We start from the raw sequence: 15955 nt of genomic DNA, 5'->3' as shown, positions 1-15955 counted from the left end.
AATAAAATGACAAATATTAATCAGATTAATCAGATATTTAAAATTAAGAATATTAATCAGATATTTAATTATAAATATTCCTATATATAATCAAAATTGCTCGTACTTACACTCTGCGTAAATAGATTATATGAGACAGACAATAGAATCCCGCCGGATCCTATATACGCTCCTATATATACTCGGTTTGCGATCTCCGTGATATTCCCCACGCACAACACATACGGTCGCGATTTTCATCGCGAAAACATCCGAAATTCGTCGACGCATAAATATTGCCACGAGGAAACATTTGTAATTTATTTTTACGCGTCTCTTCGCGCGCTCCGAAAAGGAATTAGATCGCGACGGTGTATTTCCCCGGCTCGCCTTTGAGCGAGAAAAGAAATTTCGGCGCGCCAGAAGGGAGTCTCGACGCAACAGCTGAAAACGACGAGACGGACGCGCTAAAGAGAGAAAGAGAGAGAGAGAGGAGACAGCTCCGGCGCACCTCTCTCTTTGTTCTCTCTCGCTATTTCTAACCGGCTTCGAGACGGCTCTCCCTCTCCTCGCGCTCTCCCCGGTCGCCTCCTCCACTCTTCCCTTTCGCGGTCGGTCGCCTCGCACGCGTGCATACGAGCTGCGCGATTGTGCACGTGGCCACGCCATGAATGAGCGTCATGGTGTGGCGCGTCGTGACTCGCCACGCCGTTGTCCGTGCAAACGTCATACATCGATGTGAGGCCCGTGCATGATGAATGAAGCCCTGGACGAGGGAACGAGAAGAGTGTGCGCGAATGCAGACTTGCGGAACGCAATAGCTGCTACGACGGAAGCGCACGCGCGCACGCACGCACGTAAATCGCAGTGCGTCTCTGTATAGTGAACGTGCTGTAATATTAAATGTAATATAGTGTGTATTACGCCCGAGTATGTTGGAGTACGGTGTAACGCTCGCTCATTTAACAGTGGCGTGTTCTTCATTAATAGAGACGAGTCGCGAATATGCTAAAAAAGAAACAATGATCTATATAAATGATAAGATTAATATTTATTACAAAAATGGAATTTATTTGTTCAGTAGTCATAATTAAAACTTAACTATCAGTTTTTCTTATTTTATCGTTTTATCGTTTAGAAATTTATTTATTAGAACAATGTCTTCTGTAATTTTATAGATATGAATGTTAAAATGTTTGTAAAAATAGCAAAAGGTCGTATGGGATCGTACGACAAATGAATTTATATGTGCAACTTGCATAAAGCTCGGGAAATGCTCGTCGACAATATTCATCCTGCGATTATCGTCGTTTCGATTAAAGAGCCCCGCCTAGCTTATCCACGCTTTAATTAAGTCGGGTTTTGTTTCTGTGACCGCGTCATATGAATAATTTGCATGGCAAAGAAACGCACGACCACGGGAGTTGCGTTATTTAGAGTGTATTATCAAAGGTTATTAAAGTGCATTACCGAGCGCACGCACATAGACACGGAACGACCATCGTAGGTCACCTAAGAAGAGAGACACGTACTTAAATAGCGGCGAATGTAGACTGGCGTTGCTTTGAAAACCTCCTTCTGCAGACGGTAGGCATCCGCGTGGTATTTCCGGACACGGAAATGTGGAACACGTGACTGTAATCAATTTTCTCGCGGGTCCGGTATCGACGGTAAGATGTAACGTAAAGAGTAAAGGGATCGCGACCAAAAACAAGTTGTATGTCCGCGTGTTCGTCTCTTAGATAGTATGTAAACTTTCGTCGTTTGCAGATGCACGTACCGCGATTCGAAGCCGCGCACGTATTAATAATGCACGCACGAAGGGAGTTTCGCTCGAAATTCGCCGATTCGCGTCCGAGATATCCCGCGACGAGCTCCCCTATTGTGTATCTTCCTCTCGCGCGTGTATGACGTGAGCAAGTTGCAAATTGGGTTGTTAATGTGGATACGGATTAGCGGCCGCGCATGCCTAGGTGTGTTGTAACCAAATGCGAGTTATAAGTTATCTCGTCTCGTGTGTCCGCACTCTCGTTTTATATTCATGGACGACGATGTGTAATTAAAACAATATTGCTCCGAGCACGAGGATATTATCTCTCGCGAGATATTAAAGCGAGTAATATACTTGTAACTACAATATTTCTTTACTTAATAACGTGCACTTTTTTCACTGGTATTTTTAAATTTGCAAAATTGAACTGTTTTTTCAACGCGTATCCATTTTAAGAATATTGCCGTCGCAAATTTAATTTTGTTTTAATTTATTATAACTCACTCTTATTTATTTTTTATTACTATCTGAAAGATTATAATAAATAATGTCAATTTGAATTCTCTAATTTCTCTCGATTCTTCGTTAGAAATATTGCAAAACACGTGAAAGCTACGGTAATCTCATCAATATAATTGACGATCGGCTCAAACAAAGACATTCACTCAAATATTCTCATTTAAAATGAAATGGGTCGTTCCTGTAGAATTATCCTTAATTAGCACGAGTACTTTGATGCCGCCAATCCAAGAAGCGCAATGACTTTGTCGTTCCTAGAAATGTATCGCACCTACGCATTTCCGACCGCCGTTGATGTTAAAGCCATTATCCGATGGACGTAATTGAATGACTCGTTCTGAACAACGCTTTCAAACAAATTTGTCGTTTCTGTTAACAATTTCTAGTGTTTTTATGCCTGTTAATATAATTGCGTCAAGAGATACATTCTCCCTATATTTGAAAAGCTATTGTAACATAATCATAATTATATATATATCATTTGATATCTAATGACTATTTTTATATTATTTATCACTTACATATTTTAAATTATGCAAGAAACGTTACTTCATTTAATCTCCCATCATCTTTATGTGACATTTTTTCGTATTAAAATATACTTATCTACCTATTCATTTATCTAATGTGATAATAAGACTAATGTGTTAATAAGACGAGACGATTATGAGGCGATTATGCAAAATGTATAAAAGTCAGCAGTAATTTATAGCATTTTTTCAAAATTAATGTTTTAATAACAAACCATAGTGTGCGGATAAAGTTAAGTGAAGCAACCGGTAAAGGATTTTACTTTTATCCATGAGACGTGACGAAAGTATCCTAGATACCGTGCAAGAGAGTCGAGAAAGGAGAAGTGCGAGAGAGATGGAGAAGAAAAGGGATTGACCTCTGCGCCCCGGTAATTGCTTGTTTTATCTTAATAAGCGTACATACCGTGGCGGTTCACAGCGGTTACATCGTCTAACGTATCCCGTTTAATTAAAGCACGAGCTAAGGCATGTTCCCTCTCGTTCTCTCTGTCGCTCGCTTTCTCGCTCTCTTCGTCCACTATGTTTCTCTTCCGCCCCCAACCCGCGCCTTCCTGTTTCTCTGTCTTATTATTAAGCCGTAAAGCGGAAGGATAATTTAGAATAATATTCCGGAGTAATGCCTGGGGGTAACAATGACAATGTTGCTCGAGACATGCTTATTGTCGCATTTAGAGAAGCTTGGAAAACCACTACAATCGAGCATTTGTTTATACTTTAATTTTTCGATTGATTAATCATCAATTCGTTAAACTCTTGCGCTCTATATTTAACGATAGATCCACGATTTAACGTAATGTATAGAAAAAAAATCTTACGTTTTTCTTATGTACTATATACTTTTTTTCTTCCATTTCATTCAAAATTTACATTGAAGGCACTTTCAAAATTTTAATTGCAGAGTCAACATGAAAGGTAAGAAATCATGACATTAATTGATTATTACGAAGTAAATAATTCGCGAGGAGGTTGCACATTTTCTATCCAGTTATTCTTGACTGCTAAACTTGACTATCGCCAAACGTGACGATCGATTCGCGAATGCAGTTTGCTTCGTTTCCCGCTCGCAACAAGCGTGGTAATCGTGTTGCTCGGAAGATGGAAGACAAACAACTCGGATCCTTACCGGCCCCTTACCAATCTGGCAGCAAATGAAGATACATTGGGTTTCGTTTTCCGTTTGCCGTGGAAAGACCAATTTCACAGGTCTTCGACCATCTAGCGCCACGCTAATCGTTATTTATTACCAGTTGTACCGTACATACACACATATATATATCGCTGCATCTTGCTCTATTTGCTTATCGATTCGCAACCAGGAAGCAAATCGAAAATCCACCATCTGCGCTTTTCAAATGTAATTTTCACCTTTCGTATTTTTGCGAAAACGAAGAAAAAGATCGAAGTGCAAAATGCGCTGATTTCTGATTGCGCGTGTATTGCAGTAAAATTTATTACATGGAAATTTAATGCGTCATGTCATAGCTGCGTAGCTCGATAAATTGCTTTACATTTGCTAATTAGTTTATTAAGCTTCGTAAATGGATATGTGTAATTCCGATAAATATATTTAAAAATCATATTAGCGATAAATATATATATTTTATTAATAATTTAATGATAATTCATTATTAAAGTATCATAAACTATTTAATGAGATTATTTTAGAACATTATTAAAATGTCAAACTCTCTTATATATATTATATTATATATTGGCAAATTTACATTTATAATTCAAATGTGAAAAAAGAAATTCCGAAATCTCATATATCGCAAACAAATTTCAAGTTTTTAGGTCATTCTCAAATTTTACATTGACATACGACTTGGAAAATAGCCTCGCTAAGCGGTCTATGACCGCTGTATATGTCATCGATACGTTGTTACATACATAAACCCGTACATATCCCGGCACCTTCGACTCTTCTCGATCTCGAGCTTCATAAATCGTGGGTGCACCCGAGCATGAAGTCATAATTTGTGTTAGTGGTCGGCAAAGGGAGGAAGAGGCGGTGAAGGAGAAGGAGGAGGAAAAGAAGGAGGAGGCGTCGGTGTCGAGACCGATGTACATTTCTTATTTCGCTTCGTACCCACGCGACTTCCCGCGGAAGGCAAAGTCTCGTTCCTCCGGAAACGAAGCACCACCATAACGCGCATACTTATCCTCGCCGTCGAATCGGACACGTTGTCTCGCAAATTGCAGCGTAGAACACGATGATCCGGACGCGCCACGAATCGCCTCGTTGTGTCTCCGTCAGGTTTTATATCGGTTATATGTGCCACTTTATGACATCGCTGTCTCTAGAACGTGGGAGCCTCTAATTTTATGTATCTTGTATCGCTTTCTCTGAGTGTGCGAACGTTTATGTCTTCCCATAATACGGATGTTGTGTATCGCATGAAAACGCGTTTTGTTACTAGTTGTAATATCAAGACCGAAACAATAATTATTTTATATATTTCTTTTATGTAAAAAGATCTCTTAAATATATATACAAGCGAGGTTCAAAGACATGTTTGTGATTTAGCGGTATGTAACATGGAGCAGTTCTATTTAGCAGCACTAAATATGAAACAATCGTTGGAACGATACAGGAAACCAATCTAGCTATTCATCGATCATATCAGAGAGACACGAGTTGCGTTTTGTAACCGAATACGTATAGGCGGATACTCTATTGCACAATGGCATTATCGATCTGTAATCATATTGAATTTTTGTCGATAGCAATGTGATAGTCTGCACTTTGTAAACACGTGGGTGAAATAACGCATTCATACGAAGCTATGTCAAAATCCGCGATATATATTTGTTGCTAGAATAATTCAAATAATCATAAGAAACTTAATCTTTTAAAAAAGATATAACTTTTTATAAATTCATATTTATATAAATTTTAAATAATTGTGCATATAAAATTTGCAATTATATCACTCGAAATGGACATATAAAAAATTCAAAACATAATGCATACAGAATAATTAAATGTCCAGATTTAAAAGCGAAAATCAAAGACACTCAGAGGACGCTGAATATAAATGATGCATAATAATAATACGAATTTACATATTCTCTTGAATTATCGAGAAATATTTTTTAACTCGTCTCTTTCACGGACACCCCGTGTGTTAGTCGGCAGAAGGGCGGCACAGGCCCCGAGCTCGATCATACGATATTATACGCGTTTCTCGGCGATGAGTCACCTCCACCTCCTCCCGACTGCGGCAGGCAGGCAGGTAAGACCCAGCTCCTCCTGCCCATACGTATACATACATACGTACATACATACGCCCGCGCATACCTACCTATCTATCTACCTCTACCTACCTACCTACCTACCTACCTTCCACGAGAATCGCGCGTGTACGGTTGCACCTTTATCCCGCTCGCGACGGGCGCGCGCCGAACGTAGGTTGGCGCGCGCCAAGTCGCAGTCGGCTCTCTTTCTCTCTCGCTCTTCCTCTCGTTTCGCGCTCGGGAAAGTAATGTCCGGCGCCCATTGAGCGCCCATTGATAAGGGCCGTCGTCCAGCGGCCTTTCTTTCGCCGGTTTCGCCGGCGAGAGCGAGCGCGATTTACATTGAGACTCGGGCGCGCAGGTGATGGAATCACGTCTCCATACGTGAGCGTTGCACTTTTCCTACGTGCTCGGTCTTTTTATTGACCCAGCTATTATTCGAATATATATATGTACAGAGAGAGAGAGAGAGAGAAAGAGCATTATTAATTTTATATAATTTATAATATTTAATATGGTATATATGATTCATCTTCAAGTTTGTGTATTTTGGGATTAGAAGAAAGTCGTGAGAAATTTTTTTAATCTTTCTTCAAATGATTTTCTTTGATTCTCTTTTTCTGAAATTATAAGTTCTACATAAGAAACTTTGAAAGGAATATTTTATTCTTTTATCGGTATTTCTTTATTACAGTAAAAATTAATAATCAAGGTTTCCAAAATTTAATTTACGATGTCAGTATGCATTATTTCTTCAGAATTTTCTTCCCCTTTTATATAAAACGGGAAATGTAAATCAGAATTAAAAAAGACGCCTTATATACAATTACGTACGAGATCTGAGAAGAAAAAGAAAGAAAAAGAGAGAGAGAGAGAGAACGCGCGCGATGCTTTTGAAGCGGATTATAAAGGAAGCGGAGGTAGCGTGGGTCGTAGTCGTGAAAATCTGAATTTTAAGAGGGCGCGACGCCTGTGAAATACGACCGCGTGGTAAAGAAAGAGGTTGCCGCTGGCTACCCACAGGAAGGCGAATCTGTTCTGCGCACAAGCAGGAGGCAGGAGGCAGGAGGCAGGAGGCAGTAGTAGTAGTAGTAGTAGTAATAGTAGTAGTAGTAATAGCTCGTACTCGAGGCGACGGTACTCGGATACCCGCTCCGACACTGTCAGAGAGGAGCCACTCGTGAACTAGCTTTGCTACTACCGTGAGTTGCTTTACGCGTTGCCCTTCGTCGGAACCTCAAACGTCGACCACCGACCATCATCTACCACTTTTCTCCTTCTCTCTCATATTTGGTTTTATAGGGCAAGAGAACGAGTAAGTAGACACGTGCTCTAAATGTGCGTTACATTCGCGACGCCATTTGACGTCGAAGATAAAAAGCGTTTTCCACTTTTTATCTCCAAAATTTTTCTCTCCCAATTTTTTCTCTAGCGTATTATTTCGTATTATTTTCTCTAGTGTCGTGCAACTTTTATGCGACACTACGAAATCTGTCAAGATTAAAAAAAATAAGTCCATAAAATGTATTATAAAAAGAATAATAGAATAGAGATGAAGAATAAAATTTAATCAAAGCGACTTTGTGAGCATAAATGACGGAAGAAAAATTATTGCGAAATACATGTTCGTACGTAACAAAAATTTTATTCGAGTCAAATATGTATCTTTTTTAAACATAACATATGAATAAATATGAAAAAAGAAAATTACATTATATATAATTTTTATATTATTTGAAATTATATTTTTACTCATGTCAATAACATAGTGATTTAAAATTAAAATAATCCAAAATATTTAGGATCTCTTTTATTTTTTGTTTTATTTTAGATGAGGATATAAGAAAGGCAAAGATAGTGCATAAAAATTAGAGAATAAGAAACAATGATATAATGTTAAATATGATGTTATAATAAGAACTTTAGTATTTACTAAGAGTGTCGAACTTGATTATTAAATAAATATCGAACAATATACAGTTATAATATATAATTTAATTATAGTTCAGATAGAAAAAAACGAGTAAAGCCAAATGAGTTTGCGAGTTTGACTAACGACACGAAACGCGGACAGACAACCGTATATCTCATGGAAATGTAAATCAGAGAGCCGATCGCTCGGGTAACATTCGCTTCGACAAATCAATTTTCGCATAGCTCCACTAGGTTGAAAGCGCGTGCATATTAATTAAGAGCACCATCCAATCCAATGAGGACGTTTCGACGATCCTGCGATTTCGTCGGTCACCCGGGCAACGTGGCCCATTGGACGAGCATCGCTTCCGCTTCGGCAGACTGTTGATTTTGTCGGACAATCGAGTCCAATTAATGCAGGGGAGGGAGAAGGAATTTCAAGACGCGTTGCATGAAAGTGCTTGATAATTTCCATTGAAAATTAGTGCGAAACTGGCACACGCTATTTATAACATTCTCGCATGAGAACAAAACGCGTGCGATACATCGTACCTTGAAAATCCTATCCTCATTATGTTGGCGCAAAACGTAATACTTATTATAGCCAATGTTCGCATCAGGAATTATACGTTTAATCGTTTCCAACAATAGAACTCAATGCAATAGTCAGAGCAATTATATGCAATTCTCATGAATCGCTCGCTAAATTTTATAAAAGAATATAATATATGTATAGAGATTATTAAATATTTTTTAGATTGATTATTAAATATTTTTATTATTTTATACTTATCTTTCATACTTTTTAATCTAAGATTTAACTCAATACGTTTTTATCTCTTTTCAAATATGAGTTGATGCAAATTTTATTATTGCTCTAGATTAACTTGATCTAAGATTGCGAATTCAATATCTAATCATGAATCTTCGCGAGGGATTTGGGATACTTTATTGCTTTTATATCCGGGTAAACGCTTTATTGTACGTAAAGTTTACGGCGATCATAAGGCACAGCTATTACTTCGAATTTCAATAAAATATTTAATCTCAGTTATACTACTCGAAGGAGATGAGTTAATCGCGTAATGGGAAATGAGCTTTAGAATATGCGACACTTTTAGTGCATTTCGGTAATATATAATTTTCAATGGCGGCATAACCAGTGAATATCGCAGTCGCACAATTGTCACGCTTGCATTGCAGTCCTGTTTCGAGCTAGAAATGCAAATGCAATCATCACGCCCGTAAATATTTACGAATTGCAATTAACGATTGTTCGCCGGATTTCGAAAAAAATGTTTAAATTTAATTCGGTATCAATTGCAGTAGTATGCTTGCAGAAGCAAAAATCAGTATTCTGTTTTCAATTATTTATATATTTTGCTATTGGAAATAATAAATGATAACCGTATGTATGTATGATTGATTTCATAAATAATACTTGTATTTATTACTATTAATTAATTTCATAAATACTTGTGTATTGAATCGTTTTATAAAAGATATATTAAATAATAAATTTAAAATAATAATATCCACTTAATATAGCTGAAATATAATTTGAGAATAAATATCTAAATATCCTGTGAACCCCCCCCCCCCCCCCGTCTTTCCACAATGTATGAAGCTAACAATTCTTTACTCTCAATAAAGAAGATCAAACCAAACAAGACTGAAAAAGATTTAGAAAGATATTTCTTTTTTGAATATACAATTTCAAAAAAGCTTGATAAAAAATATATCTCTAAAGAAAATTTTATGTCTCATTTTTATGTCAAATTTGATGTCAAAAATATCTCTATAGGTCAATTTCTGGTTCTTTCTTCTAGTACATTAAAATCGTGTAACTTCTTTCGCAGTTCCTGCAGGCAAACTTATCGCGACGACGTCACCAGGCGGCCTCCGCAAAGGCAATCATATGCATTCGTGCTTACTCACCTACTTATGCTCAGAAGTCGCGGCAAAAGCCGCATGCAAATGCGATCGAACGCCCGACGCGTAAATATTTACGAGAACGAATTGAGGCTCTCGAATGAGGTAGTTGTGGGAAGAGCGAGGGCGGCGTGGGCGGCGAGTGTGCGTGTCAAGGGGTTGGCATTGGCATCGTAATGCATATTAAACGCAGACAACGCTACGGAACGGCACGTATACAGGTAGATATTGCTTTCCTAACAACGTGTCGCATTGATTTTTTCACTCGAATAATATTTGACGAATATACACGCTTGAAACAAGAAAATACCTTCTCGTAAAAGAAATAATAATAGAAGAGAGAAAAAGGGAAAGAGAAAGATTTTAATTCTAGAAACCCAGTGAGCAATTTTTCATACGCGTGATTCAGTAAGCAATTTTTCACATGTGTGCTATTTATATTATTTTTCTTATATTGTTTATTCCCATGTTGCTTATAGAATACGTGATCGTATCGCGAATTGCAAGATATCCATGTGTGATGAACAAAATGGAATAAATAAATTCGAAATTCAACACGCGACATGCGACACCACGCGAAAATTCGATCGATCGACTTCCTGTCGTTGCGTCGACACCGAACAGAACTCGAATCTCTCCCGGCGGCTTTACGCGTCTTTCTCGGATTTTTCCCGTGATTTTCATTGTCATGAAAATCCCGTTCTCCACGTTCGGCGTCCCGAATCTTGATTCTATTTTATCCCGAAATCGTGTCGTCTCATTGTTATTACAGTTTTAAAGTTTTCATGATAAAAATTCGATAATTATTAACATCGCTTAATTTTTTAATAACGTATTTCAACTATATATTTAACATGTTTCATTACAGAATACTTATTAGAAATACTTACTAGAAATATTTACCAATTAAAACGTATAAAAGATCCGCAATCCAACTCACCTGAAACAAAGAAATATTTTAATGAAATATTGAAATATTTTAATGAAATATTTTAATATTCAAATGTCAAATTTATATTATATTAAAAAAAATTATTTAAATTTATTTAAATTTAAAAAAGTATCCTGGAAATCTATTTTTCTAGATATCTAAATATATTTCATACACATATTTGAACTATCTTTAACTGTCCCATACAAATTTCGATATAATTTTGTGTAAAGGTAAAAACTTTTAACATATTCAATATTTCTCAAAATTAAAATTATTAAAAACTAGAAGTTGTTGATGGAAGACTTTTTCGCGCTGTGTTAATTGCTATTTCTGACATCGTCTTCATTAGAAACGACATGAAGGATATAAAAACGAGTCAAAGTAGTCTTCTTATTGCTGAGTTTCTTAGTTCGACACACAAACTCGAATCTTGCGCACGATGCTAGTAAAAGCTTACAGAGCTTTTTCTCGCGCTTCCTTCTCTCGGACGCAAGCGCGTTCCTTTCACAACCACTTCTCTCTTTCTAAGACCTTTTCAACACGTCTGCATATCGTATTCAGATCTATCTGTAACGAGTTCTCGTGCCTCCCGGGTGCTTTCCGCATGCCATCTTTATTCTATCCCGTGTCCCGTTTTTCCTCGCTAAGAGCTTATTTCCTACGACGTAGTGATGGTCAATCGAAAGAGATCGGCGAAGCTTGAAACGAGGACGACGTCGATGAATCCAAGTATATACGTGTATGATGATAAAGAAATTGACATAAAAAACAAAGTATTGTACAAAACTGCAAGTAAAATTATTTTTTGAAATAATAACTGTTTACTTCAAGAGAAAATATAAAAAGTTATTTTTAAAAACATTTTATTTAACACGTTATTAAACGTTCTCATAAATCTCTCAAATTATAAAATAATTCTGACATTATCCACTTTTGCACTTATTTTTATATATCACATTTTCGATTATCAAATAATTATTAATTGTATTAAAAAAAACGTTATATAAAATGGTAATCGAAATGGATGAAATTAATATTATATTAAAGATAGTTAGGATTGTAACAGGTGTTCTAGTTGACTGAGAATGTATATGAAACGTAGAGTAGTTAAATAATCGATATATGCTCTACATACTCCTTAGCATTGATCTATATCAAGTTTCCATCTTTGCGCGAACAGAATCAATCATCGACTAGCCACGGGGCACATTTCACTCCCACGTTTAAATTGATCGCGTAATCAGGCTGGACTCAAGCAGGATCTTCATCGAATCGCGTAATTGTTTGTAATGTTTGGAACAGGTTGCGAGGTATGTACTATCAGTTGATGAGGATAGACTGAGAGAAACGTTTCCAGAACATTACGCAGTTTAAACTTTACCAAATTCTCGTACGATGACCGACTATCAGCTTGATTTCGACCGTGGATATCTGCCAGAATCGATAATGAGTCTACAAATGAGTTACGAAAGGACAGTGCATCCGTATATGTTCAAAGGAACACATTCCTCATACATATGTATATGTATATGTGTATGTATGTATACATGGAGCGAAAGGCAAAAGACTCGCGACGGAATACGAGGAGCACAGGGTAGACGCGAAGCACGAGAAGGCAACCGAGCACGTCAAACAGTAATCAGTGGAGGCAAACACGATGCGTAAATATGACGTGCCTTCTGCGAGAGACTTGGGAGGTCTCCCTAACAGGGCGTACGTAGCGGTAAGGACTGCAAAAGAAGCTTTCACGACGTGGCTCCTCCGACTCGCCTCCTTGTAACACGCGACAGCATCTTCCTTTACCTGAGTTTCTTGAAAACAAGATATCCGTGGCTTGTGCCACGTACAAGTATATAAAACTGTTCCGTTATCGATTAACACTTCAACATTTCAACATTTACTCTCTTTCCCTCTCTCGGTAATTTCACGGAATGTTTACGTTTTAATCATTTATTTTTTGAATAGCGAATTTCATCAAAACTGTTTCATATTCCCGTTTCTCTCGCGATTACATTATTATATTGATCGCACATTTTTTTATTACCAATTACTTTTTTATATTAATAATTATTTTTTTATATTACTTAATATATAATTAATATATATTAATTAATATATAATGTCTTTGTGAAGAAAAACGATGTTTATAAATTTCATATTTTACGACAGATGGGTTAATTTTGTTGTAATATGATTTGTATATGCTAGTTTTACATTTTGCTTGCCGCTTGCGCAATTACGATAGATCTTCTAGAGACATTAAGGCAGCCATGGTTTATCTTCTTCAGCAGAAACTTCGTTATTACCATAGTACGCTGCGACACGGCCGCATATTAATTCTCGTCACGAGAGATCGTAAGATGTGCAAAAGGGACTATAACTGATTCAAGGAACAACGAGGAAAATTAATGATTACCGGTATAAATGGCCAACGTGTTGCTGCAGGCGATGTCTCGGCGTAAACAGCATATATACATTACGCTGTTTCTGTGTTAATAATTGCAAAGAACTTGAAATATCATGAGAAATGATGATTTCCGTGTTCATTTCATATATGGCTTAATGTTTAATATTACGACGAATATATTATCATACTTTGATAACATATGAAATACTGCGCGAAGAAGAGGATGCCTTGTTGTATGTAAGAGACGGAAAGAGAGAGAATATTTCTATTAATTATACATTATCATAATAGTTTCTAATTCAATTAACTGCGTATCAATAGTTTTCTCCTCCTCGGATATATTGGAAGACATTCACGAAATTGTTGTGAATATTCAAAGCGGCATGAGTTTATCTTCTAGCCGATAAACTTCGGTATTATTATTGTAACGCCACGGCGTTACCGTATATTAATTTCCAGCGCAGGACACCATGGGGCGTGTAAAGCGGCTATAACTGGTTCAAGGTGCGACAAGGAGATTTATGATCACCCGTGTATAAATTGTTAACGTGCTGCAACCAGCATAAGCTGCTTGTGGATAATATCGTCGGTAGATTCCCGCAGGAGAAACCGAGAGATAAAATTCAATGCTTTGTCGCGCTTTGTTGCAAAAATTTTACCGCTGAAAAATACGATGTTACTTGGTAATACTTGAATTTCACATATGCATGTCTTCCATCTTGCGTCTTCCGACAACTGCTTTACATGAATGAGCCGGTAAACCGTAGGAAATGTAGTATCGGAGCTTTCCGTCAAAGTAAATTCATCAGCATTGCATATTCATAAAATTTTATACTTAAATAACAATTTAATTTTAAAATAAAAAATTTTAAAATTAAATTGTTATAAGTATAAAAAGAAATTTTAAAATTAAATTTTTTACTTAAATAACAATTTAATTTTAAAATTAAAAGAGAAAAAAAGATATTAAATGTGTGTGTCTAACATTGTAATGTTATAAAAAATTTTTATATAAATTTTTATATAAAAAATTCTATATAGATTTGTGCAACAGTACGAATAAAACATGCATGCATGCAGCATATGCAAAGAAACTTTTTACAATATAAAATATAAATATAATATATTTTTTAAATTATTTTCAACTTAAGTTATGATAAATATAAAGATTTTAATATTCTAAAAAATACTATGCATTCGCGGAAAATGTGGTTCGTAAAAGGAAAATGCAGTTCTGAATTATATATCTCATATATTATAACATACAAATCATAATCTTTTACAAGCGTTATTTCTGTAATATTCTAATCTTGATCTTTCTATAATATTTGTAACTGATTTTAATTATTTCACAAGTTGAAATGTCGGCCAGCATTCGTACAATTAATTGGTCGCAATATATATTATGAAGATGCATACATATGAGCTGCAGCTTCTTTGTTTCTCGGCATATACTGTGCGTTTACGCATAGCCTTTGTGCGTTTGCGAACTGTTTGCATGGAAACTAGGTCGTGCGGGTATACGTAATGCTCATTTATCCATGCATAGCACCTGTACACACACCTATCACCTTTAATGATGACATGCAGAACGCGAATGGGGGTGAATGATTTTGTTAATAATAACAGACTTAAAGCGAGCAAGAGTTAAAACTATTTAAATGGAAATCTTGCATTCACGAAAATATGAAGAAAGAGAAACTTTAATCATTCATAATAATATTGTATGTTAAATTTAATATACTAATGATGTCGTTGATAAGAAATAAACACATATATTTATTTTTTATGTACAAAGATTAATTGTAATGAAATATTTTGTACAATATCAAATAAGGGTTTTTAATGTTTTCAAAGAAAAGTTTGATTGCTGGTTAATTCTTTATTAATGCAATAATATGTTTACATGTACAAAAATTAAAGAGAAAAATTGATAAAATACAAAATTGAAAAACGCAAAGCTTTTTTGCACTACGAAAAAATTGCCAATATATATTCACAATCACTACAGCAATCTTCATAATGAAAAAAGATGTTATATATGTGAAAAAATATATTATAATAACTGCACATAAATACGATATAAAATGTTTCCCCCCTTCGCAGTTTCTGCTTCTTCATATTTTAAAATGGCGGTGAAATTTCATATTTCGCGTGGTATTACAATATTTTATGAAATTACAAACGAAACCGCTATATCAAAAGTAGCAAGTTTGCATATGTTTAAATTTACAGAAACGTAACTTTTTAGTATGTTAATTTCTTTTATCAGTTCTTTGAATGAGTTACATTTACTGCAAGAAAAAATCAAATATGCATTCTAAAAGAAATTTATTTATCGTATAAAATCGTTTGAAAAATTTCATGCATCTGATTTTTCTTATATATTTATAATCAATATATTATAAGAATAGCTTTCAAAAGTGTGATAGATTTATGAATTATACTCTAATAACTTCCTTAAAGAGACATAATAAAAATTGCAGATATTTGTGATATCACAGAATGTGCAGCACTTTTGAATATTACCTACTGAATCTAAATGACATTCATATAAATGAGATATAATAAAAGAATCTTGCGCTCAATAGAGTATGGAGAATGGAACCGGATCGGTTTAGGCGCGGAAATGAGCTTCGAGTATACGTCTCTGAGGAGACATGAAGGAACGGATGAAAGACTCTGCGGTAATTTTCTTCGCATCGGTTTTGCCTATTCCCCGTGTGGAT

General features: G+C 35.8%; 1 protein-coding gene across 2 annotated transcripts in view; it reads right to left on the bottom strand.

Annotated features, from left to right (window-relative positions):
- Window positions 1-15955, bottom strand: part of Stet (stem cell tumor) — a 374943-nt gene that overhangs the window by 236816 nt on the left and 122172 nt on the right. The gene's annotated exons all lie outside the window — the stretch shown is intronic.

This window comes from Camponotus vicinus, unplaced genomic scaffold (assembly GCF_025532165.1).
Source record: "Camponotus vicinus isolate PSW18456_S1 unplaced genomic scaffold, iyCamVici1.0 SCAF_2, whole genome shotgun sequence".
NCBI lineage: Eukaryota > Metazoa > Arthropoda > Insecta > Hymenoptera > Formicidae > Camponotus > Camponotus vicinus.
The sequence above is the reverse complement of the archived record's forward strand: the minus strand, read 5'-3'. Positions and strand labels throughout refer to the sequence as shown.